The following is a 24,636-nucleotide window of genomic DNA, read 5'->3' as shown; positions in this document are numbered from 1 at the left end:
AACCTTCCCTGCCCCCTGAATTTACTATTGCAATTGAAAATTCAAATTAAGGTGTTGATGCCTACATATTAGAACACATTTTGCGTATAAATAGGATAATTGTAACAGACCACTCGAAAGACAGGAATTTTGTCCCTATTTGTATTGTTCAGTGAAGCATAAGCAGCAGCAGTAATGATCTCAAGAAAGATAAAAAGAGTAAAAACCTGTGTACCTTTAAAATAATTGGCTTTGTGTTTGTGCATTCACAGCAGCCGAGGACTTAATGAAAACTTTAAAAACCTGCATTCATACAGTTTCATGGAGTGTAAACAACCAGGTAGAAGACTTTGATAGACTGCCTCATTATAGTGGTGCCTGTGCCATTTAATCACAAAGCAAACGGCAAGCCAGTGGCCTCTTACAATGTAGAATGTAATTTTTCTATTTGAAACCTCTTTTGCACAAGCCAAACTCAATTGCTTTAAGAGAAATCTGAGACACCTATTCCAACCTACTTAGGTTGACTCGCACATATTTTCCTTGCAATTTAGGATGGATATGTCTGGTTGATGTTCAGAGCTGTCAAAATATTAATGTACATCACTAAGTATATTTATAAAAAAAAATAGCTTTGACTGTAAAAGTTCTTCATAATTTCTCGCTCTCACTCTCTTTTTCGTCTTATCATAATGGGTGCTATCAAAAACCTGCATCCCTGGTACAGCTGTTTTGAATTCTCTGTCATTCTAGAATTCAGTATTTCCAAAATACTATATTAAAAATATTCGGGTTTTAATTTCTCACAAAGTGTATTATCATCTGCATTTTAAGAATGAAGTCTATTTGAAGATGTTAGTCAAATCCATTGCGTAATGCTGTCATATCATAGACTTCATTTTTTTCTTTTGTCTTCATATAAAAATACCATGTTAATAGCAATATTTGAATATTTGCCAACTGCTAAGTAATTTGTTTTTTCTTAATCGTGGAAGTGCTCTATCTTAATTATAACACTGTAATTTCATTTTAACAGTACGATTAAACTGTAAGAAAATATGTAATTAATCCTTCCGTGATGGAATTTAATTTCTAATATAATATTCAGGAAATAGAACCTTTTTCTTTGAGTTACACACAATTTTACTAGCAGTATGAATGAGTATCTTTTATACATTTTTGCTTTTTTTTAAGAAAGATGTGAATACTGGGCTACAAAGCCTGTTAAGCATATGTAATTTTGTACAAACATATATGGTTCTTCAGACCAAGAGCGAAATTCTATCCTATGAAGAACTGTAATGAAAGTCTGTGCAAGGACTTATATCCCAAATAGCTTCTCAAAGTGAGATCAAAGAGTCTTGTTTAACAGAATGAACCGAGTGTCAGCTTTCTGCACAGAGCTGGATTGTGCCCTACCATTACAGCAAGGTAAAGCATGAATTTTTTCAGTCATGACATTTTCTGGCATTTTAGGTGAAAGTTTGAAACAGCAGATACTTATACAGCTATAGCTGCTTCTTGCAGTCAGTATCACTGAAGCTAAATGGAGCCTGCTTATGCCTATGAAGAGATCCTATATGCAAATCTATGTATGAGATGGATGAGGTAGCTAGATGGACTGAGTGATGATATCGACAGGAACCTTCTCTATAGCTACTGAAGTTCCATTGTCTGAAGTGAAGTAGGAAATACAGATGCTTTTTCAGCTATTGAAACTGTTCAACATTATTAACTTGATCTTTAATATATTACTAACTTTGATCATATGTCAAAGGGAAGCAGAAAATTACACAGAGGAAGCCCTGTATTCAGTTACAGCAGGAGAAAGAGTGTCTGTGAATACAAAGTGCTGTTGGTGAGATAACCTTTCTGCTGTAAAGGTAACATGTAAAATATGCGGAAGCTACTCCAGATCAGAGTAAATCAAATTGCTAAAGTAAGCAGGTTGCCATCTCTACTTTTCATTTTGACTAATTAGATACCTAACTAAAAGCCACTACAATTTACACAGTCATTTTTCCTTGACTTTTCTTTCTCTTATCTTTGGATTGTTGTTGCTTTAAAAAAGATACTCAGTGAATTATAAATTCTATGTACTCTTCCATAAGGCTTGTGTATTGTGAATAGATACTCAAGGTTTTTGTTTCATCTTGATCTAAGCTTCATAAGACAGAATAATTCATTTCAGATTCAGGAAATCAACTGCTGTTTTGCTGTATTTTACTGTCTACATATGTACATCATTGTTTTTATTATGTGCCTTTTTTTTTTTTTTAATAATATGTACAAAATACATATGAAACCCAGTGCCAGTTTGTGGACTGGACTCTCACAGAACTTGACACAGTGGCTCTTTGTCGTGTCAAGATCTGCGTTTTTCAGCTTTCAGTAAAGACATCTGCATTTTGAAATGCAGCTTAAATGAGACAGAGGCAGCACATTGCCCCTGGGAATTAGTTCTAAATCTGTATGCTTGGACAGTGAGACATTTCAGTTATTTACTTCAAAACTTTTGTTACGTAACTTTAAAAAACTTAAGTTTCCATCTATTCTGAAACTAAACAAACATTGAAATATGGGGGTTTCACCAGGCCAGATTTCTTGAAAAACTTTTACAGCACCTAGCGTGTTGACTGTGGTTACTAATAACTAGCTTAACTAGGGACTTACTGCTAGAGAGTGAAGTACATGGCAGATACTTATCCTTTTAATTTCATACTTAATGTTACTATAATTCAGATACAGTCTCAACACGATACTTTTATAAGGTAATTATTCTGTCACTTTGTTAGTTTGCTGTTTGTATGAGTTATTGCTTATTTCACAAAGCAAAGCTATATCTGAGATTACTGAGATGACCAAAGGAAGCAGGCCTCTTCACCTAAAGGTTAATAATAAGGGACCTGGGTAATTTAATCCGTAACTCTCTTTGTTACTGTCTTCCTGCTTACAGTGGTTGCCTGCACAGCTGCTCTAGGGGTCACAGAAACTGTAATAATTCATTGTACACACCAAAACAGTTCTCTGAGACTCGGAGTACAGCCACACTAATTATAGTAACTATATGTTAATTATTAAAATCCTCCTTTAAGATGAGAAAATGTAAGATTTCAGAATTAAAAAATGCTATTGCCATTTTACTTCCTTGTGATTTTTATATCTAGTGAAATTAGACATTTAAAGTTTTATGCAAGAAAGTAATCATCTATATTCAGTGATTTAGCAGAAGGACAGTAAGGAGTGAAGATAATACCCATTCAACCATCCTGTCTCTTCCCAACGTTCAGCTTTGGTAGACTGCTCATACCAAATTATATAAGCATCTTTGTTATACTTTTGAAATCTTCTGCATCTTTGCTGACATTGCTTACAGGTGTGCTAATTAGTCTCAGTTGCTATAATACTGGACACCGATCCAGTACAAAGACAACCAATTCATTTTGTGTAGGACACTGAACAGGCAGCAGATGGTAATAAGCTTCAGTCAACACCAAGCTGGGAAGTATTCACACCACCAAGCTAGATGTGGAAAACTCAAAATCCCTTGGCTAATCCAATGAGCCAGCCATTCTCTGTAATTGTGTCTTTCCATAAGATGTACTTTACATGTTCCTGTCTTAGCTGAGTGAATAAACATGATTTAATGTACTGACTGTAGAATTTTACTAATCTATTTATTAGTTCCCCTTTCAAGGGAAGTTATAATGATGTGTTTTCACTTAAAGCAATTAGAATGTATTTTTAACAGGGGAAATGACTTAAATTATAATTACAGAGCATTATGCTGTACTTTTAATGATTTTGCTCTTTAGAAAAATGAACAGTGAGAATCATTTTGCATAAAGATATTATCTTGCTCTCACAACATAATACCGACTTCCTTTTCAAGCTGTTGGGTCACCACAACTGTCAGATCAGGGCCCTGTGTCTTAGACTAAAATAAAAAAGATTATTAATAAATATTTACAATTATATCTGTAGTACCTGAAGTATCTCTTCTTAATTACAGTATTTGAGTCTTTGTATAGTTTTGAGGCAAAACCAAAGCTAAGCGTGTAAAGATTTTACTGCTGTTTTTTATATTTATAGTTCCCAGTGTTGCATGTCTAAAACAGAAAATTAAATCTGGTGCCATAGCAACAACAAATCTATGAAACAGTAATGGTGAGCATGCCTTGTCCTACGTATTCAACAGATAGGGAAGATAAAATAGAAGGTAGGGCAAATGCAATTTCACTCCGTAGAGTAAAGGCAAAAAAAAGGCAGAAGAAGTTATGTGACACATTTGCTTTTCAAAGAGCTGGTTTACAGTCTCATGAGAAAATCAAACAGTCACAAAATAGTAGATATGGAGTGTGGCAGGTAGGTCTTCAGCCTTGTGTTTGCATGCATGCATTGTGGTAATGGGGGAAGTGGCAGTAGCTGTGGACTCTGTATCAGTACCACAGGAAAATTTCATCCCATTTTTTTTTTCTCAGCTGCCATGTAGACTATTTTTTAAGAAAGCTATTTGTCTGAGCAGTTTCTGCAATGTTTTTCTCAAAGTACATTAAGGAAACTAGGTATGCTTTCCAAACCCTCAGTCTTTCAGCTAGTGTAGAAATTACTAAAATCGTTGATAGGCAACAAAAGAGAAATCTCACACTGGTAAGGTTATCTAAATCAATCCTCTGTACTGAGACCTAACTAAGAGGGATATGAACTATTATTCTCCTAAGTTACCCTGCATCAACAATACTTACTAGGTCCCCTCTTGCTAGAGGTACTTTTCTAAAAGTAAGCAAGTAAAAAGCATAAGTGGTACTATGTTGTAAAAGTGAGACAGAACAGGAAGAGTTTAGAGATTATGGGTTTACAGCCAAATAGTTGGAAACATTAGACCTTTGACAGTATTACATTATTGCTGTTATGTCTTAGGTAAATACTTGTACTTTTTAGTTGTTTCACTGCACTGTGTACATGAATAAAGGGTCCTTTGGTGAGTTTGGCAGTCTGATAGGAGGGAGGTTCTGAGCTCTAAGAATTTCGAGCAAGGAAGTGGAGAGAGCTGCTCATTGTTTTCCTAGACAGGTCAGGCGGGAAATGCACTGGAATGAGTGGAGGTGAACTGGTAAAATTTGGAGCTCGAATGCATGCCTGAAGTATGGGACTGAGTGCAACGAGAACAAAAGTAATGCAGTTCAATGAGTTCATAGTGCTGAGCTCTAACTGAGAGGAAATAGGAGGGTGAGAGAATGGGGTAGGAGAAGGTAGGACTCAGCAGGTAAGGAAATAGGAAGGGAGCAGTAAATGGAGTAGATTCATACCACAGCTCAGATATCTTCAGACATGTTCCTGATACATTAAGAATAAAGTTTAACTTCACTTACAGTTTTTGTTGAGGTTCCCTCACTATCAGATAAAACATGGGTTGCAAATCATAATCTTCCTGCATCTCAAAACATTACCAGCCGTCATATTGGTTCCCTTTTTCTCCATGCAGCTAGCCATTTCTTTTTTAAGGTACCAGGCACTGTGAATCAAAGCATCAAAACAGGGTTTTGTGTGATACATAATAGCGGAAGATGATTCATGTTGTTCTTTACCTCTCTCCTGACTGACAGAAATATCTTAATTTGCTTATAGACCCATCTTTTAATTCAGGGCTTTCCTTTAGTTACAGAAGTGTATTAAATCCTCTAGGTGTAGAATGGCTGGCTGTTTAAGGTGAGCTGACTGGGTACCACTAGAAGCATTTGGTTCTTGTAAAAGTCTATCAAGACTTGACTTTTTTGTTGTGAATCCCTGAAAGGGTGACAGGACTTGAGAAAAAAAATGTGCTGGCTCTTGAGTAGGTATGTGGTTGGGCTGGAATTGCAAAGATGCGGGTTGGGAAGAAGGAAAGTATGGAGCTTTGTTTCAGAGCAGTTCTGTAAAAGACAGAGGAGACTCTGGAAGACAGAGCGAGTGTTCAATATGTTATTAATTTTCCTTCCTTTTACTTTTTACTTTCTATTACAAGGCAACCTGTCAATGTAGAATGTATTTGAAATGCTCTGGTAGGGGTACAGTGATTAATTGGCTTGGCTGTATTGATGTCATAACAATTTGTAGTCAAATGATTTTTTTTATTAGCTTTAAGATTTCTTCTGAGAAATATACTCTATGGGGCATTCTTGGAAAAACATTCAAATTTTAAATTTCATCAGATCTCTTGCTAAAAATGGTGGTATTAAGTGGTTTTTGTTTGTTTTAATTTTACTAGTATCTTCAGCAGTTATGATCTTGTTATTAATGTGGTAGCTTTCTTCCAGAGCTTTTTTGTTAACTAATAATGAAACTTCTGCTGTTGTGAATATCAATTTGCTATTAGTGTTGTTTAGTAAATAATGAATGTCAGCAGTAGGCAAAGAAATTTTAAATTAACTTCATGTTTAAAACCTAGTATACGTTGTATTCTTCTATCCTCTAAGGGCTATACTGAGTGCTACTGCAGTAAAGCATGTGAAGAGGTCATCCCTTATTTAGATAACCTATGTTGTGATACTAACGATATAAGGAATGGGACTGAACAATAAAATCAAACATCTGTTTTGAAGTAGTCATCCATTCACTAAGGTTTACTGGAACTAACTAAAGAAATTCTATGTTACGATTGATTAAAAAAAAAAAAAAAAGGACAAACAAACCCAAACACTTCTCCATTTTTTAAAAATATTTGTGCCAGCATTATAGCTGAAGGTATAGAGTTTGGCCTACTTTAAGAGGATACTTGAAACTAACACTGTGTTTGAATGCTTGACAAACATTCCCTCAGCCTTGGTTTTCTTTCAGATTTCAGTGACAGGAGAGCCATGACGATGCTTGGGAAATTGGTGTGTTGCTATGGAAATGGCTGTGATGCCACTAGTTCAGCGTTTATGCTTCATTGCCAGATCCAATGCAAAGAGATAAATGAGGGAGAAATCTCTAGTCTACTGTATCTATATGAGGAAAAAATAAAAATACATCAAACCTTGATATTAATGATAAGTTAATTGAGATGTTTTTAATACCTCAGACCATTCAGATTTTTTTTTTTTTCAATAGCTGATCAGTTAAGCACTTGTCTGAATTTTGAGAGGTTCAGGTTCTGTGCCTGTTTCAAAGTGATTGGAGACAAAACTATTTCAACCCAGGAATTAGGGTGCTCAAGGGGGATGCCAAATTACAGCAGAGCTTACATAAATACCCTGTTGTCCTACCTTTTCAGTTCCCATGAAGCAGGATGATTGTTCTCCAGTAAGCTGTAAGCACAAGTTCTCCTCACTAAATTCAAGAAATTAGCAAAGTCATGGAGGAAGGAACTACCAGCACTCATGTACTTTGAAGTTTCTGATTGAGTATCTGTGTGTGTGCTTGCAGGGGAAGGGGTTCTGTCAGACATTATTTTGCTTGGTTTGGAAGGATTAAGTAAATAAATGGTTGGGGGGAGGGCAGTATTGTAAAACAATGCAGCACTTCTGAGACTGTTACACTCTGCTTGTTTTGCTGCAATGCAGGAAATATCAGTCCTGTGGGTCTGAACAGGATCATTCATGTATGAGATGAATGATTTTTTAGGGGCTACCCACTATAGCCACAAGAGCTACTTCTAATACAAAATGTGTGTCTGAGTTATAAGTCTCCTCTGAGTTTTCCTGAATGATAATGATCAATTGGTCATTCCTGGGGTAGCTCATTCTTTTGTGGACAACCATCCTGGCCTTCAGCCATGAGGCCAGATGCAACTGCCTCCAAGTAGATTGGGTAGCTTACCATCCTACAAGGTCACAAGTGTATGCCTTGGACCTCTCTTTCTCGTCCATGTTTTAGTCATTACTGCTTGAATAGCTGCAAAGTTTCCGGTCCAGAGGTGAAATTCTTGCTCATAAACAAGACAACTGAAGTTCCAGCTTTCAAATCACTGAGGTATAAGCTGCCCTTTCCACTGGCAAAATTCCCCTGTTCTCAGATTCGGACCATCTGGGAGTCTTCTCTGAAGAGTAAATGTTAATTATTTCATTCTATCTGAAAAATGATTCTTCAGTGAGACAAGTTAAAATTTTAGTTCTCATTTACTTCTAATTCTCAGAAGTCAAATTAGTTTGTTCAGTTTGTATTTAGTTGTGAAAAGTTGCTTTGCTGGGGTGTGGGGAATACTTACATGTGAGCAAGAAAACAGAAGTAAGATAACATGAAAAGAAGGATAGCCAATCTCTCTATTTATCTATTTACCACTGTCATATTTTGTTAACGGAATCTACTATTGGCAATTGAAAATGGGAAATTTTTTTTTAAACTTCTTTAGCACTTCTGGTGCATCTGACAACCTGTCAATAGCTTGAAGCAACTTGCTATGCTTGCCTTCAGCAGAACTTGTAGTTGTTGAGGTGAAAAATGAAAGAATCAAAATCTAGTTATTCATTCTGGGTGTCTTCACACAAAAGCTTTTACCTTATTCATTCAGCTACCATTAATTGCAGGTGACATGCAGGAAATGAGTTTTCTGGAATGCTTGGAAGCAAATTCTTTTCTGTTCAAGCAATAATTTACATCTGTGGAGTCACACCAGTTTCAAACATTGAGGACTCCTGGATTGGTAGTGAAAATGTTAGAAATACAACAGAGGAACATTTTAAGATCAATGAAATTTCAACTTCGAGTTTGCAAGGTGTTAAATACCTTTCTGAAAGTGACAGAAAGCAGTTGATTTGAGCCTGTGGCCTCTCTAGCCTAGGTTGTGGTGTAACCTTCATGATGGATGTTGTCATCAAAACCACGTCTACCAAAACCACTTTGTGATTTCTTCAGTCACATGCAAAAGCGGAGAAAAGTACCATTGCAGAAAAAAAAAAAAAAAAATCTTAATTTCAAAACCCATGTGTTGGCCATGTACTATTTTTTCTCTAAAATTTAGCAAAATGGTCATATTTAATGTGAGTAAGATACAGGTTATCCTAGACTAAGAGTAAAAGATACAAGTTTGAACTTTCCCAGAGATGTCTTGATACAAGTATCCTGATCTGATCAAAGCTTCAAAAACTTGTGAACAAAGAGTACAGTAGAAAGTAAAAGCACACATTTTCATAATAACTTATAAAACTATGATCCCAGATAGAGAGTTATTTCTTTCCCTTCATACTTTCAGGAGAATGGAAACTACCATTTCAGTGCTTGAAATCTAATTTCTATTCAGCTTTTGTTCAGAGCCTGACATCTATATGCATGTTTTGAACTGTGCTATGTTTAGACTGAAGAGATGAGGTCAGAGAATTATGTGACTCAGAGGCATAAAGCATGATGGATTAAAAAAAAAAAAAGGAATTACATATCCTTACTCTGGACAAAACAACACTAAACTTTTCTTTAGGAATTACTAAACCTTAAGCCACAGACACTGTAATCATACTTTACAGCTATATAGTGGGCTGCAACCATTGTAAAAAGACCTGTTCACTAACATTAACAACCCCTAAGCTTTTTAGGAAGTCCTTTATTTGGAAGAGAGAAAGTTGAATTTCAGATCTTTTTGCAATCTCAAAAGGGGAAAGAGCTGCCATCCTAAGTTAGTTCTCCCAAAAAGTGATGAAAGTTTTGTTCCTGAGAAGGTAGCAATAAAAGAATGGGGGAGGGGGAATGGAAAGAGAAGACTAAGGTTGGCTTGGGAAAAGCACACTGTATTAATGCTTTCTACAGTTTCAGAAGTAACCCTTGATAGAAGACTGCTTTGATACCTTTCAACCATTTACCTTTTCTTGAGAGCCCTGCTTCCAGGGTCTACAAGTGGCAAAACCTCTTGTAGGCTCTGTGGACCAATTTTGCTCCACCTCATTGAAGTCCAATTTTAAAGAGAATAAAGGGCAAAACTGAGAAGAATAAAAAGGCTATATATTTAGAGAAAGAGCTCTCCAGGTTGCTTTTCCTGAGAAATTCTTTGCAGAGAAAAATATAACTAAACTTGCCTCTAAAAGAAAATGTAAGTATTTCAGCTTGCATTTAGTCATTAAATCACGTATTCATAGCATCATGGAGGTCAGTTAGTCCAACACCCCTGAGTGGAACTGTTCAATACTAGTATGTGATTTTACAATAATCCTAGCCATCATATCAAACTTTTGCTGTTCATACTTTGCAAGAATCCTCTACAGCAGTAATGAAAGAGATACTAAAATAGATTTCTTAATGTAAGCACTCTCTTATGAGACACACACACCATCTCTGTGACAGTTCTAAGAAATTTTAATCACCAGTGGCAACATTGGAAAGAATGCTGCCCTAAAAATGAAGAACTTCAGTCAGCAAACCTTGCAAGTGCTTATGTTTTTTAATAACATACACTTTGTTTAAATCCTCTGTGGTAATGAATTTTGCACTTGGGCTGCCTAAAAATTAGTGAAATTATGACATCTTTTGTGCCTTCATTTTGAGGGTATGCATTCCCCCCAGTAAAGCATCTGAGGAAAGGTATACACACACACATTCTCAGACATTTAATTGTGGGTGTATTTTTAGAACAAACACCCACTTACATAAGTGACTTGCATCTCTGGAGAAGTGGTGTAGTGTTGTTAAAAGGAACAGTGACAAGTAGATGACATAACATGCATGACCTTAAAGAAATTAAACATGTGTTGCATTGTGTTACTGAATTAGCCTATGGTCATTGAGGTATTTTTTTTTCTCCTATGGTTTGCCTTGCTTTTCCTGAAAAACATCAAAGGCTTATAATTTTATTTAATAAATTAAACTGTTCTTTTCTACTTATAGACATGGGGGGAAAGAGAGAGAACTTTTCAATTATTTTTTAAAATAATCCCATTTTAAATAAAAACTAAGACTTTAAGACTAAGCCCAAAACAGGGTCTAATCCAAATTTTGTGCTGGGCAAAAAATAATGATTATCCAAAGGAATTGAAATTATTTTAGTTAGTTCTAGGCAGAATTCTTTGGATTCGAGGGCTTTATATTGCTTTGATTTTAATTGTTTGAAGACTTCTGGAACTACAGATTAAGATAGAAATATTGTGGCCTTCTCACAATTTCTTGATGCTGAAGAGCACAGAATGACAGGCTGAGTATATGTGGACTACTTTGTGCAAACGCTGTCAGGACAATTCTAATAGTTCTTGCAAGGAAGATACAGGATAAAAAAAAGATTAATACTACTGTGCTTCTAGAAAGAGTTTGTCCAAAAGATCAGCTCTAGTTCCGATCTGTGTAGGTGTAACTTGTAGAAGTATTATTTTCCTATTTTTTTACTGTTTTGATTGTGAATTTTTGTTACCAATGAGCAAGAAAGAAAATTCTGGAAAGAAACTGGGAAAATATTCACGTAGATCTGTTCAGAGTAATTTTGACCACCCATCTTAATTACAGTATTTTGAATCCAAACTTGACTCAATTTTGTGAAATAGACTGTTGCTTTCTTCTGTCCTTGTTTCTGTTTGTGGTCAGTGGGAATATTGCGCTCTCTCCCTTCTGAGATGCAGGTAGCTAAATAGCAAACCTTTCATCTTCAAAAGATGACTGGAAAAGTTTAGTATAAATAAGACATGGAAGCCATGTAGTGAACAACTATGCTATTACTTTCTTTTTATTTTACTTTATTTTTCTTTCTTTTTACTAATGCTAATAATATTCTTCAATTGCAGTGCCATAATAAAAGAATTGTTTATAGTAAAAAAAGAACTGTTTATAGTAAAAAGGAATTCCTGTTGTATGCAACAATAGAAATAGCAGCAATAACAGAAGTAACAGTAGAGAAATGTAGAACTCTGTGAAAAAATAAAAAAAATTCACTGTAAATACGGCTGATGTTCCATCATGTCAGCTCCATTTATGTAATATTTTATTCATTTATAAAGTTTTAGAGCTTAAATCCATCATAAACCAAGACTGAACTCATTTAAGGTGACTATTGAAAGATTATTTAAAGTCCAGCAGGGCAGATTTAAGAAGACCTGAGGGAAAACAATAGGAAGCAGGGACTTGTTAATTTGAAAGGTAGGGGAGCTGAAGGAAAAATTATACACTATGTGCTGTCTGAAAAGAATAGAGTTGGAATCCTTCTAAAGAGAAATAGAACAAAAGGCTCTGCCATCAAAAGGTAAGATGGTACAGCATCCTCAACTGCTGAGTGTCACAGTGGCTGTCTTGCTGTGACCTGATGCTGTGAGTTCACTGGTGAATGCTGCATTGAACTACCATGTCTGCACTTGAACGGCTCTTCCTGCTGGTATATTCATTATAATATATGTTAAAAATACAAAGCCAGTAGAGGAATATACTAAAGCAAGTGATTTGGAGTCAAAGACAAAAATCCGTTCATGCAGATGTTAGCTGCAAGAAATAAAATTTCTGCTGGGACAAGGCTCATAAATTAAATTACAATAAAAGCTAGCTCTCCAAAGCATGATGCTTGTGTATTAGCCACTGAGCACTGATGAAAAAAGAATTATGAATGTGAAATGTCCGGTATTTTTTCTCCCTTCTACTCCTCAGGAAGAAAATTATTTCTATCCTAGTGAGCCAGTACCATGAGGACAAGAAAAACTGTCAGACTTCAAATATCTCCTTGGATATAAATAGTGTGACAAGTAGAGAAGGAGATCAAAAAGTAGCAGGCACCTATTGCATGGCTTTTTTGCAACTGAAAGAGGCAGGGCTCAGTGACTTGCACATTTCCTCTCATTCATCTATGCCCAACTCTTAGCTAACTCTATTTCGGTTGATGTGCAGGCTGGGTCATTTTAAGTGCAGGCTTTAAAACAGAAAGAGAGCATGTGTAGCAATTGCTGCTCTGCAGTGCTGGACTTAGACCTGTCTGTATACTGGCAAGAGTTTAATGGCCACTTAAAAAGAGTTGCTTAGATTAATTTTTGAGATACTGGAAATGTAACTGTGGATTTAGAATCCTTGTTTATGATATAGATACATCAATTCATGAGTTGGTGAATGACCAGAAAATATATTAATGTGCAAAGACGGAAGTTTACTTACTGCTGTCAATATGTGTTGTCTGATATATATAGATGATGTAAATATAAAAAACACCTCTCAAACACTGAATCATTCAGTGAGGATGCCTGGGATCACAAGTGTTCATTTATGTAATCTGTACTTTTTTCCTTCCTTGTATCCCCTCCCTGCTCCCTCCCCCCCCCCATCAGAAACTTTTATTCTAAGGTATTGAAAATAATTTGGGAATTTTCCCCATTACTTCATTATAAAAATCTCATCAAAATAGATCAAGAAGACATGCTTTCTGTGGACTCCTGGTGTATAAAACAGTACCTGGAGTGAGCCAGACAACTGGTACCATATACATAAATTCTTATCTTGAAGAAGCTAAGAATTGGTCATAATACTTTGTTTATTTCACTATTCTAATACAAAAAATTACAAGAATGTTCTTAGTCCATTCTCTGACAGTCTCTGTATTTATCATACAGAATTTGGCAATTTTTTTTTAGTTCATGATTCATACTATGTTCTTATTCAGAGTAGCTATTAATAAAGGTAATCATTGTATTAAACCTACTGGGTATTTTCCATAAAATCTGCATATTTTCTTTTGTAACTATAGTTTTGTACTGGCTTTTTGATTGGAAAGATTGCTTAACAAGTAAGCTGACTTGCCATGATTTTGTGAGTTTACTCACTGCTATCACTGTATAATAAAGCTGTATCTGTAGCAAGTCTCCTACTTTTTAAGTCATACCTAAACTCTCACTCAAACTTCACAACTAAAATATGAGGATTAACCAGTTAACTGCAAAGCCAAATCTTGCTCTGGTAGAATTAATACTAATAAGCACACAACATTCCCCCCCTCCTCTTCTCCTTTATGTTAGACTTCATATTACAACTTCAGATCTTGTAGCTGAGACCATCTCAGCAGTCGTGGGAAGTGAGCAACACAATTTTCTGTGGTTGACCTATCTGCACCTTTAATACTGCAAGTGAGAAAAGGGACTTGTGTTAGCTAATATGGAACCAATATGCTAGATGTTTGTACTCTGTATAGGGTATCACAGGTTGTCTGTTTAATTTGGCCATAAATGCTACAATATTATTTTTTTCTCTTCTTCTACCCACTCCTACCTCCGGTGGTCCCCAGAGCATAGCAAATCAAGATGTTTTCTATGTATATACAGCTGATGACAATATCAAATAGCATCAGTTGTGCAGACTAATAATTTTCTTCTGCCCATGGGAAATGGTTGTAAAAGGACAGTCTTATATCCTGCAATCTCTGGAAAGTTGGTGATAATCAATGGAAGTGGTTGGGGGGAGTTTTCAGGGTTTTTTTTCCTCTGAGATAATATTATTAAATTGGTGGGATAACCATCTTTCCCTTAACAAAAAAATTTGTGTTTGATCTATGATGCCTTGAGTGTTACCAGTCTGGGTCTGAGCCAAAGCATACTAAAGCATTGGAATGGCTTCTGTGGATTTACCTGGATAAACTTCGGGTGAATCTCTAAAACGCTTCCAGGGCAGACTTTTTTGAAGCTTATCACAGGTACAGAGCAGGGAATTCAGAGTGGTCTTTTGGACTTATGAAGTCTGGGTTTGGAAACCATCTGTTTTGCCTCTGCATTATTTCCCTGGGGTTGTAACGACATGATTTCTAATCCCCTGTAGTAGCACATTTCCCCACAGAACATCCTGACTGGGAATGTAACACACCAGCTGCATTTGAGTTCTTAAGGAGGCTCTTTCATGCTAGTTTCCTTTGAGTAAAAGCTGTCTTTATCTGTTAAAAATTTGCTGTTGCAACAAAAGCTGAACAGAACTGGTGTTGGTAGTTATACAAGCTAAGGCCTATAGCTTTTTCTTCTAAATCCTTTTAATTGTGTGTAAAAGTGTTTGTTTTTTCATCCTTTTCTTCCTTTGGATTATGTATTTTTTCAGTGCAATACTGATGCATTGTAATAGCAGACTGGTAACATCTTTAAGCAAAGATTTTCAGGAAATATTGTAAAATAAGTAGCACAAGAGTGGCAGAAAACAAATAAATCACTAGTACAAATGATTGAAGTATTTGAAATATGTCTCGTTCTGTCTACATACGTGTTCCTCTTAAACTCTTAAGACCCAGAGCAAATGATGATTGTTTTTTTGGGTGTTTGGTTTGATTTTTATTTTGGTTTTTTACTTTAAAAATTCCAGGTTGTTCTGTGTATGAATACTGCAGAAAATTTCACCACAGTACTCAATTTTAGCATCCATTTTATTCTTGTTGCAGAGGATTCTTGCTAACTCTGAGCTTTTAACTATTTCCACTTACCATAAGCTGTTAATTCATCTTCCTCCCCTTCAATTAGGTTAGAAATAAGATGTAATGAAGGTCTTTGGGAGCACACTAGCATCTGTTAAAACTGTGATTCTTTGACAGAAGGAGATTTAACCTATAGGTTACAGTAATGCAGGTGATCAACTGTCAAAAAACCAGCACTGATATTAGACATCCTTGTGATCATTACTATTTATAGGGTCCTACTTGAATCCTACTGCATTTTGTGGAACGCCTTCTTTTCTATATAAGAAGAATTTCTCCATAAAATCTAGCAGACATGTCGTAATACTTAAAGGAGAGTCAAGGCAGAATATGTAACTTCATAAAAAAAGGATACGTTTGATTTGTAGGAAACCAACATGGTTGATTCATACATCCTGATACTTCAGAGGTTTACTGAATGATACGTTATGGATAAATTCCATTTTTAGAATCTGTACTCTGTTCTGCAGAACAATGTATCAGAGTATGTTTCAAGGGCTTTTCTTCTATATTAGAATTTATATATTGTTTAGTCTCACTGTATTTAAACATGTTGCATACACTTCATGTATGCATGTGTGCTTGGGACTGTGACCAGGCATTTAATAGTGGCACCTATAGAGTACAGTCAGCTTTCACCCATATATATCAGAGTAGCTGGATTTGCAAGATTTTCTAGATATATGCTGAAATGACAAAATGCATCCAAGAATAAAAGAGTCTTTAACTTTTTCTTATTCTACTTTGAGGATCAAATGCTGTTTGAAATTATAAACCTACATAAATATACAGTGGCACTTATATTTAGCTCACATTTTTGTTCTTTTTGGATAGTGCCTTAGACTTAGTGCTGTGCTCAGCTATATTAAATCCCATGCAAAGCATACTGTTTCTACTTATTTTATCAGTCAAAACAACAGCACCTTGAAGACTGTGATACCTCTGCTAAGAGTGGTTTCTGTGTGATAATGTAGCGAAAACTAAGGATAGATATGGTAGAATACTAGGTGATGCAAACCTAAGGAATAATTTTGGATTCTGAAGCTGAATTTGAGATTGTAATCCTCTAAATTGGAGCTGTAAAAATGATTTGAGTTTTTGTCCCCCAGTAGTATAGAACAGAGATTTGTTACTACTGTTCTGTTCGGAAGCTCTACCTCATTTTAAGGCATTCTCTTGCATGGTTTTGATTTTGTAACACTTATTTTCACAGATCCCCACATTCTAACATAAAATATTAAGGATCTGGGCAGATAGATACCATCTTTCAATGTGTGTTATTTCAGATTGTGTGTAAAGGTCTGAATTTTGGTTTATAAAGATGTAAATAAGAAATCTATCTCAATAACTCTAACTTGTCTGTTTCTCAGCATGAAGTTCCCTTGCTGGTATGATAAATACCTTTAACTTTTTCAGGAACAAAGTGATGACTGTCTACTAAATATGTGTAAAAGATACTGCATTTAAGTTTAATAAGCTCATCTATGGAAGACTCAAAAATTCAGAAGCTTTACTGCAGTAGTATTTCCATTATTTCAATATATAGCTGTAACATTAAAAACTAATGAAAGCTAACTTTTCTTCTGTAAATATGGCTTTCCATTGCAGAATATCAAACCATTATTTGTGGTTTGTCATATTCAAGTGGCCTATGTTTATTTGTAACTAATTAAAGTAAAACGTTGAGGGGAAAATTGGCATTTCCATCAAAAAAACTTCAGATGACTTAAGTAAGCTAGGTACTCCAGTTCAGTTTGAGAAGTTACTCATATTTAATATTAAAATATAATGAAACATTAAGTTTGTTGGTATTTTTTTTCTGATTACATTTAGAAAAGTACCTGTGAGAGGACATACAAACTTGGCTACAAATTCTGTACACATAATTGTTCATAAGTAGCTGCTACACACTTAGTTTAAGATCAGAGAAATGCTTGAGATTTCTTGGGCATAATAACTTCTTTAAAAATATTACAAGTTCTGGGATTTTCCTGCTGGATGCTTGCTAAAACTGTTTTTGTTGTGGTTTGTTTTGAGGTTTTTTTGTCATCTACTCGGAGGCCAGACACAAAGCAAGCAGTGTTAGTTTTCCTCCAAAAGAATCACTGAAGTTAGTCTTGCCAAAACTGAGTCAGAAATGCAGAAAATAGCTGCTGTAACTGATTTTTTTAAATAACCATAAGATCAATTCAGATATAAGCGATAAATTTTGCTGATCGCAGACTACTATGAAGACTGAGTGCATTATTTATGTAGGCTGTCCTTCTGTCCTTGAATTGCCCTGCTGGCAATTCAAACTAAAGTAATGGTGGTGAGCTTTTAAGCTGTGGGTGCTTAAGGACTGATAAAATTGTATAACATTTTTCACAGGAATACAACATGCAAATCTTTTCAGATATTTATCACCCGCTCTTTTTTAAAGAGAAAAAAAAGACTTCAGATTCCATAGCTAAAGTGTTTATACACAGAGTGTTTAGTTAGTATAGGAATAGTTGGAAAATTACTATGGTGGGCTTTGATTTCACAGAACTCTCTAATAATAAAATAAATCTTTTTATGGATTACATGTATAGCCTGTGACTATAACATCATAAATTATAGTATATTATAAACATCTATATGAATCTATAATGGTATGTTATGGCAGCGGAAAGATGACGTATATATACTATAACTGGGTGAATTGTCCCTAATCATCTCTCTCTAACCATCCTAATTCTCACTGACTGCAATCAAGCTCACAAGGATTGATCTAATCTGAGATGAAACAGTTTGTAGCAGATGTTTCTATATTTCTTCTATTCCTAACTTTAAATGCCAGCAGGTTTGCAAACTGGAAAATAATAATACTAAAAAAAATGCTATCAGAAATTTTAGGATTTGAACTATGACACTAAAATGATCTAAGGCCTAATTGTCTTCTATACTGTTGCAGAAGGTCATACTACAAGGTTTATAAACTAGAGGTTTAACCTTGCTTCTAATTAGGATGATAAAATGAAGCTCAAGGGTATGTGCAAGGTTTTCAAATATGAGGAATATTTCCCTGTTGGATAGCCTTCATAGCATACCTTCAGACTGCATTTTTTATTAAAGGCATGGCTAGTGGTCTTTTTGGGATGTATTTGTGGTTTTTTTTAATCCTGACTTTGCAGTTTAAACAGGTTTGCTTTTATTGCAACTGCTTTGTGGTAGATACTTTGGTAATGTTTGAAGAAAATATGTTGAAATAGGCAAGAACAGGTGGATAGTAAGAATCGATAAAAAAAAAAAGGAAAACCTCCGAAGGCTTATTGTATCTTGTGGTAAAGTCTTGGCCTCACATCCTGGAGCTGCTGACAGTAGCAAGTAACCTCATGCTTCTGAGCAGGGCTATAGGATATTTTTGCCTCCTCCTGTTTTGGGAATAAGTGTCAGATGACTGTGGAGGATCTCTGCTCTGTTGCTTGGAGATATGTGAGTTCCCAGTGGTGTGGTAAAGGAGCAGGAGCTGGCCTTGATTCCCTGCTACTCTGCACACTCTGCGCTAATTCGGGAGCTTAGTACTGTGCTGTAGTGTTCCATCTCTCTTGCTTCTTCATACATATCTAAATTTTCCACCCAAAATGTACCCATTTAGTGCAGTGGTAACTGTATTTCAAAAAAGTGGACAGCAAAATCAGTGCTGTTCAAGACAGGGAAATCACTGTTTCTAGGGCACCTTAATTTCAAAGATGTCCAGAAACATAAGCACAGAAGGGATGGCATGTCTGTTACAACAGTACTTGCATTTGTCTTTTTGATGCAAAGTGTTGGTAACTCAAGTAGGTGGATTGCAATGATGAGATGTTTTGGTTTGTATGTTGGTTTTTTCCTATTGACTTTAGACAGCAATAGCTTATATTATGTTACTTGCTCTTTAGCTGAGGCATGAATGGTTTTGTCTTCCCATTTTCCTCTTGGGCCTTTTTACAGATAATAACTGCTGTGCAATTTCTCTTAAATTTTACTTGAAGGCATGACAAGTGTAGTTCCACTGAAGCGGGAAGGTGTCACCCCTCGTCTCTTCTCCCTTTGCCAAAATATGCACAGAAAAATCAAAAAGTGGTGGGTGTCAAAACAATGGTTAAATACGACTTTACTGTGACAACTATTTTTATTTTTCTTACTATGAATACTACATTTTTTAATTTGTGAGTCAAGATTTTTTTTTAGCTCTCAACATACTGCATTTCTCTCACATACCCCGTAAAAAACAATATCCATTTTTAATGGAGATAACTAGTGAAGTAAATTTTAACATATTAATGTTTTAGTGGTTTTAGTGCATACACTGAAGATGTTGTCTTGTCTAATAGGAGAGCACTGCACATGGAAAGGAGGGAGGAGAAATCAACTAGCCTTTCCTGCAGATAACAAGATGTAAATGCAGGACTGAATATTATGTAGATGTCTTCCTGGGAGAACCATTTGATGGGTTATGCTAGCAAAAAGCCCCATCAGTGATGCTTCAGTGCGGTCCTGGTCAGTGATGGTTTCTGTTAGTAACTGGGAGCTGACTCACCGCTGCTTCTCTTAAGAGACAAATGTTTCTACAGCTAGTGGCAGAAAATAAGATGGTTTTCCAATATACCCAAGAAAGTGATTGCCATTTGTACTATCTTTTGGGTAGGGGCAGGGAGATTTCAGAGCATCTTAACTGGTTTGAAAAAGAAATGTATAGTGTTGCAACTTTCTTTTTTGGCACTATTTAAAAAAAAAAAAAAAAAAAGAAAGAAAAAGACGGATGAGGGTTTTTTTGTTTCTGTTTTTCTTTGAATCTGAGGGAGAATTTCTGGAATAATTTGTAGAGACTTGTCAATAAAAATCCGTTCTCTAAATATTAGTGATGACTGGCAAAGCTTTATTAGCTACAGCTGTGGATAAAAAGAAATTTTAATCTCAAAAACATCTATTGTAAATGACTAGGAAAAGGCCTTAGAAATCTCTGGAAAATGGAGAATCATAAATAAGATTCCCACTGTAAACCAATCATTTTAAATTATTTTAGAAAAAGGAACAGATTTTTCTTCTTTCTAAAGAACTAATTTAACCCTGGATTTCCTGTAATATGTCTTTTAATGGATTTATTATGAACAACCATGGCAACAATAAAACAAAACTGTATGATATAAGCGTAAAGAATAATGATATGTTCAGAGGCCAAACTTTTGCATATATTAGTCAAGAATATTAAAAAATGTAACCATGCTGGAAAGGTGAGCTGAGAGGTGAATTAAGCAGAAGAAAATGTAAGAAAATAAGATTATGCAGAGATTTTTATCATTAATTGATCTATTGCAATGTTTCAAGTAAAATATAACAAAGGGATCTCTAAACATTAATAGAAATGGAACAGCACTCGAAGTTGAATTTCTGACTGGAAAGATTTCAGAAATCATTTGAGGGTGATAAGGTTACATTGTTCCAGGTCTGGAATCCTTTTCTCTTGCTAACGAGGTGCTACTCAAGAGTCCATCGTTAGGAACAGATGCTGCTCTCCCCTGCAAGCTTGTACATTGTAATGAAAATCATTCCCATTTGATATTGCAAGGGGCAGCTGAATCAGTTCTCACCAGGCCACAAGTGTGCTGAGTTACTGACATCGCTTACTGTTATATAGTTGCACAGGTATTGGGATCTAGAGGAATAAGATTTTTCTGCTCTGCCCGTCTTGTAAAACTGAGAGAGGAAGGGTGTTGTTTAAAGAGGTTCTGCTATGCCATGGTCTCAGCAGGTAATTTCAATAGAACCTTCTCAGGTTTGTAGTGAACAAGTTTTGGTCCTTCTAATTGATACTTTAATAAAAGGAAACCTAAACATATCACATACTTAATGCTATCTTCCTGAATTTCTCCAGAAAAAAACGATGGCATAGGGTTAGACTGTTGTTTGCCCTCAATATAAAATTTTTAAATCATATTTGGTGAACAGTGAGTGGTCATCCAAGAATGCTGTAAAACTGATTAAATGATCAAATATTTGGCGAATTTTCAACTATGCATGTGTGAAAAGCAGACACTTAAATCTCACAGGAAATACTAAATATTATGGAGACAACACTGTGAGTGGTTCTCATTCTCTCTGTTGTTAAAGGACTGATCCTGATTTCTTTCACAATGGCTACCCCAATTATCTGAGGACTTTAGAAGTCTTTCAGAAGTTTTGATTACAGCCAATGGCATTCTAAAGTAGGCCAGGGATAAAAGAGTATCTCACAGTTCGTGAATAATTGAGTAGGCTTCTGTATAACAATGAGGTGCCTTATGAAAGGCAAATGTTTGTTTGCTGTGTGCTCACATCTGCACCTATTTATTCATATTTATAGGTAAATTCATATGCTAATGCTTTTTCAAACACCAACTGTCTGTTGGTGTAACAAGGTAAAATGCTGCTGAAATGCAGTGGAACTGTATATGTTTATACCAGCTTTAAAAGTAGGTTTAAAAAAAATAAAATCGAAATGCAAGGATGTACCTCGGTGTAAGTACATACCATAGCAGGAGTCCTCTTTGAGCCATTCTATTCTTCAGATCTCTCCTCTCCCTAAAGGTCTGGAAAAAACAGGTGTCAATAATTGAAGCAGTAACAGTCTAAATGTAAAACTTAGGGTTCCCTCCTCTTGTTCTTCAGTGTTCTCCTCTAAAAGCAAGGGCTGTTCATTCTCATAGTCTATTTGCTGAAGCCTTTGAACTCATCCCATGCCGAAATTTGGGAAAAGGCCTAATAAGGAACATCCTTAAAGATAACTAGCATCTAGCCCTCTTCGATAGATACTTTGAAGTGCCCACTAATAAGGGGGTCAAAGCCTCCCTCTGGAATTTTGTCAGTTTAGGTGAAAACCCTCAAACTTGCTTCCACACTGTCCCAGATTGATACCTGGTGAAAAAAGACAGAAGTTGCCATTCAGGAGACGCTGCTCATTTGTCACTGAAGGAATTGCTCTGGAGTGTGCATTAGATAACCTTTTATCTGGGAAATGTTCTCATCCTCGCAGGGAGTAATCTGACTCCTTGACTTTGATTGTCTAGTTTTCTCCTTTGCATTATAAAGAAATATGACTGTGGCATATATATGTGAAAGAAAAAAAAAAAAAAAAAAAAAGGGAAGAAAAAAAAATTAAAAAGGACCAAAAAAAACCCCCAACCTTCAAAAAACTTCTCAGTGAATTAACACAAAACTTCCATTACCTTATTACCAGCTGTCCAAAATTCAGGTCATCTGTACAATGTGCATTCCATGGCTGTGCTAAAACCCACCACCACTGATGATGGGACCTGGAGGTTAATCTGTTTTTCTAAAGAGAAGTCTTTGAAGACTGTAAACCATTAAGGGTAGATAAGAAAATAAGGAAATCAATAAAAGATTTGAAATGAAGGCTGTGGTTTTTACCTTGATAAAGAACTTCTTAGGAAAAGTCTTTTCTCAGAGGAAGAGAGATGAACTGAAAATACACATAGACTAAAAAAAACCCCAGATCCCCGAAGAGCCAAGAGTATTATTAAAAGCGACACTTTTATTAAATGAATAAATAAATATGTCCCCTTTGGACAGGTGGTGCTGTTGCTTTTAGTAAGGTCAAAATAGCATAAATATCCTCTACCTGCTTGTGGAGCTTTTCACATCATAACGTTTTGAAGAGTTAGTATGGGTTAATCAAGAGATAACTGTGAGAGCAGTGCTGTAGCTTTGGTAAAGTTGCAACACTGCCAAGATGTTATTTGAAGAACGTACTGTCTAATAAAGATGGTTTATGATGTCCCACAGTGTAATGTCATTTTTTTCAGGAAATATTGTCTTTGCTTTCCCCCAGGATAGGTGAAGTAATTTCTGAGATAGGAAGTACAATTGTACAGTTGCCGCTTTACAACCTTGGTAGAAAAAGCCTAAAACTTGCATGCTTTTTAAGAAGTATACTTGCAGAGGATTTCATTAAATGCTGTGTTTTCTTCCAAAGGTCTTAATCATTAAATATATTGATACTGTAGTCCAGTGGTAGGGTTTTAGAAGAAAACACTTATTTTGACTGATAACATTCATCTGAGGTAGTGCAATGGGATAGTGACAGTATTATGATATCAAAATGTGGTTAATAAGCTTAATTATTTTCATGACACTGTATTTGTTGCTTATACTCAGCTTAGACAGCATCACAGTGAGGGGAAGACTCCTTATTTTAGCTCTATCTGTTCATATTTCCTTGATTTTTTTTTTTATTTGTTTTGGTTTTGTAGTGGGAGATGTGTTGATCCAAATTAAATAGTACTGTACTTCTTGTGTTGTGTCATTAAATTTCATAGAATTTCTGAAGAAGTAAGACGACTCTTCACATATGGCCAGTGGAACCAATACTGATATTTTTTGGTTTTCAATGTATCCTTGAAATAATAACATAAAATTCCATATGATATTGTTTATAGAGCTGTGAAAGTACTAAAGAGGAGAATTAAGTAAACTATTTTCTTAGTTTATAAAACTAGATTAATGTCTAATCCCTTACTTGGATAATATAGTCTGGAGAATTATCCTTAATCATATTCTCTTTGAACTACAAATGTATTCTTATTTGATAATTCAGTCCTGATTTAAACTTCTGGTTATGGCAATACCATCAGAATGCTTGGTAAATAGTATAATAAAGTACCCTCATTGCTTAAAAATGCATTTTAAGCAAAATTTAGTGTGTTTGTCATTAAAATGAGAGGATAATATTGTTTTGGTTTGTGTTTTCTGGAGGATTTTATTTTTCATTACGTGTTCCCAAATTTTAATAATCTGCATAGTTTTTCCTTATCAAGTTTGTCATTGAACTAAATGAGAGAGCTAGATGTTGTTGTCCAGTAATGGTCACATTTGTGCTTATTTCAACCTTGGGTTTTCTTTTCTGTGCATACAAGCTTATGCTAACTGCTGATTACTGTGTTGTGTTAAAAGCTGCAATGAATGTTTCTCAATGGTATTGACACTCTTGTAGAAATAAGAGTATAAATGTGAAAGCTAGAAATGCATGGAGTGATTTCTGAAAGTACTTTCTCTAATGACAACCTTATAATTCTTTTCACATTCAAAGTTCATGGATTTACTTGCATCTCAGGAATTGTCAAATTTGGTATGCATGAAAGAAATTGAAGCTAAAAAGCCTACAAAGGACTGACAATCAATACATATAAATTGATGAACTGGTATTACTTGTGTAGAAATAATTGATGCTTTCAGAATTTTCTGGACTTTTAAAATAAAATACTGTCATTTTAAAATTTCTTCCTGAGTCAATTATGTAACTGAATGCATTTGTGATACTGCCCACCTTTAAAGAAAAGCTTTAAATAAAAACTGTAAAGAAAAGCTAATAT

General features: G+C 35.3%; 1 protein-coding gene across 1 annotated transcript in view; it reads left to right on the top strand.

The window, feature by feature from the left end:
* Positions 1-24,636, top strand: part of DOK6 (docking protein 6) — a 269,235-nt gene that overhangs the window by 76,262 nt on the left and 168,337 nt on the right. The gene's annotated exons all lie outside the window — the stretch shown is intronic.

Source organism: Strix uralensis, chromosome 1, assembly GCF_047716275.1.
Source record: "Strix uralensis isolate ZFMK-TIS-50842 chromosome 1, bStrUra1, whole genome shotgun sequence".
Taxonomy (NCBI): Eukaryota; Metazoa; Chordata; class Aves; order Strigiformes; family Strigidae; genus Strix; species Strix uralensis.
Note: the sequence above shows the minus strand (reverse complement) of the source record. Positions and strands in the feature narration are given on the sequence as shown.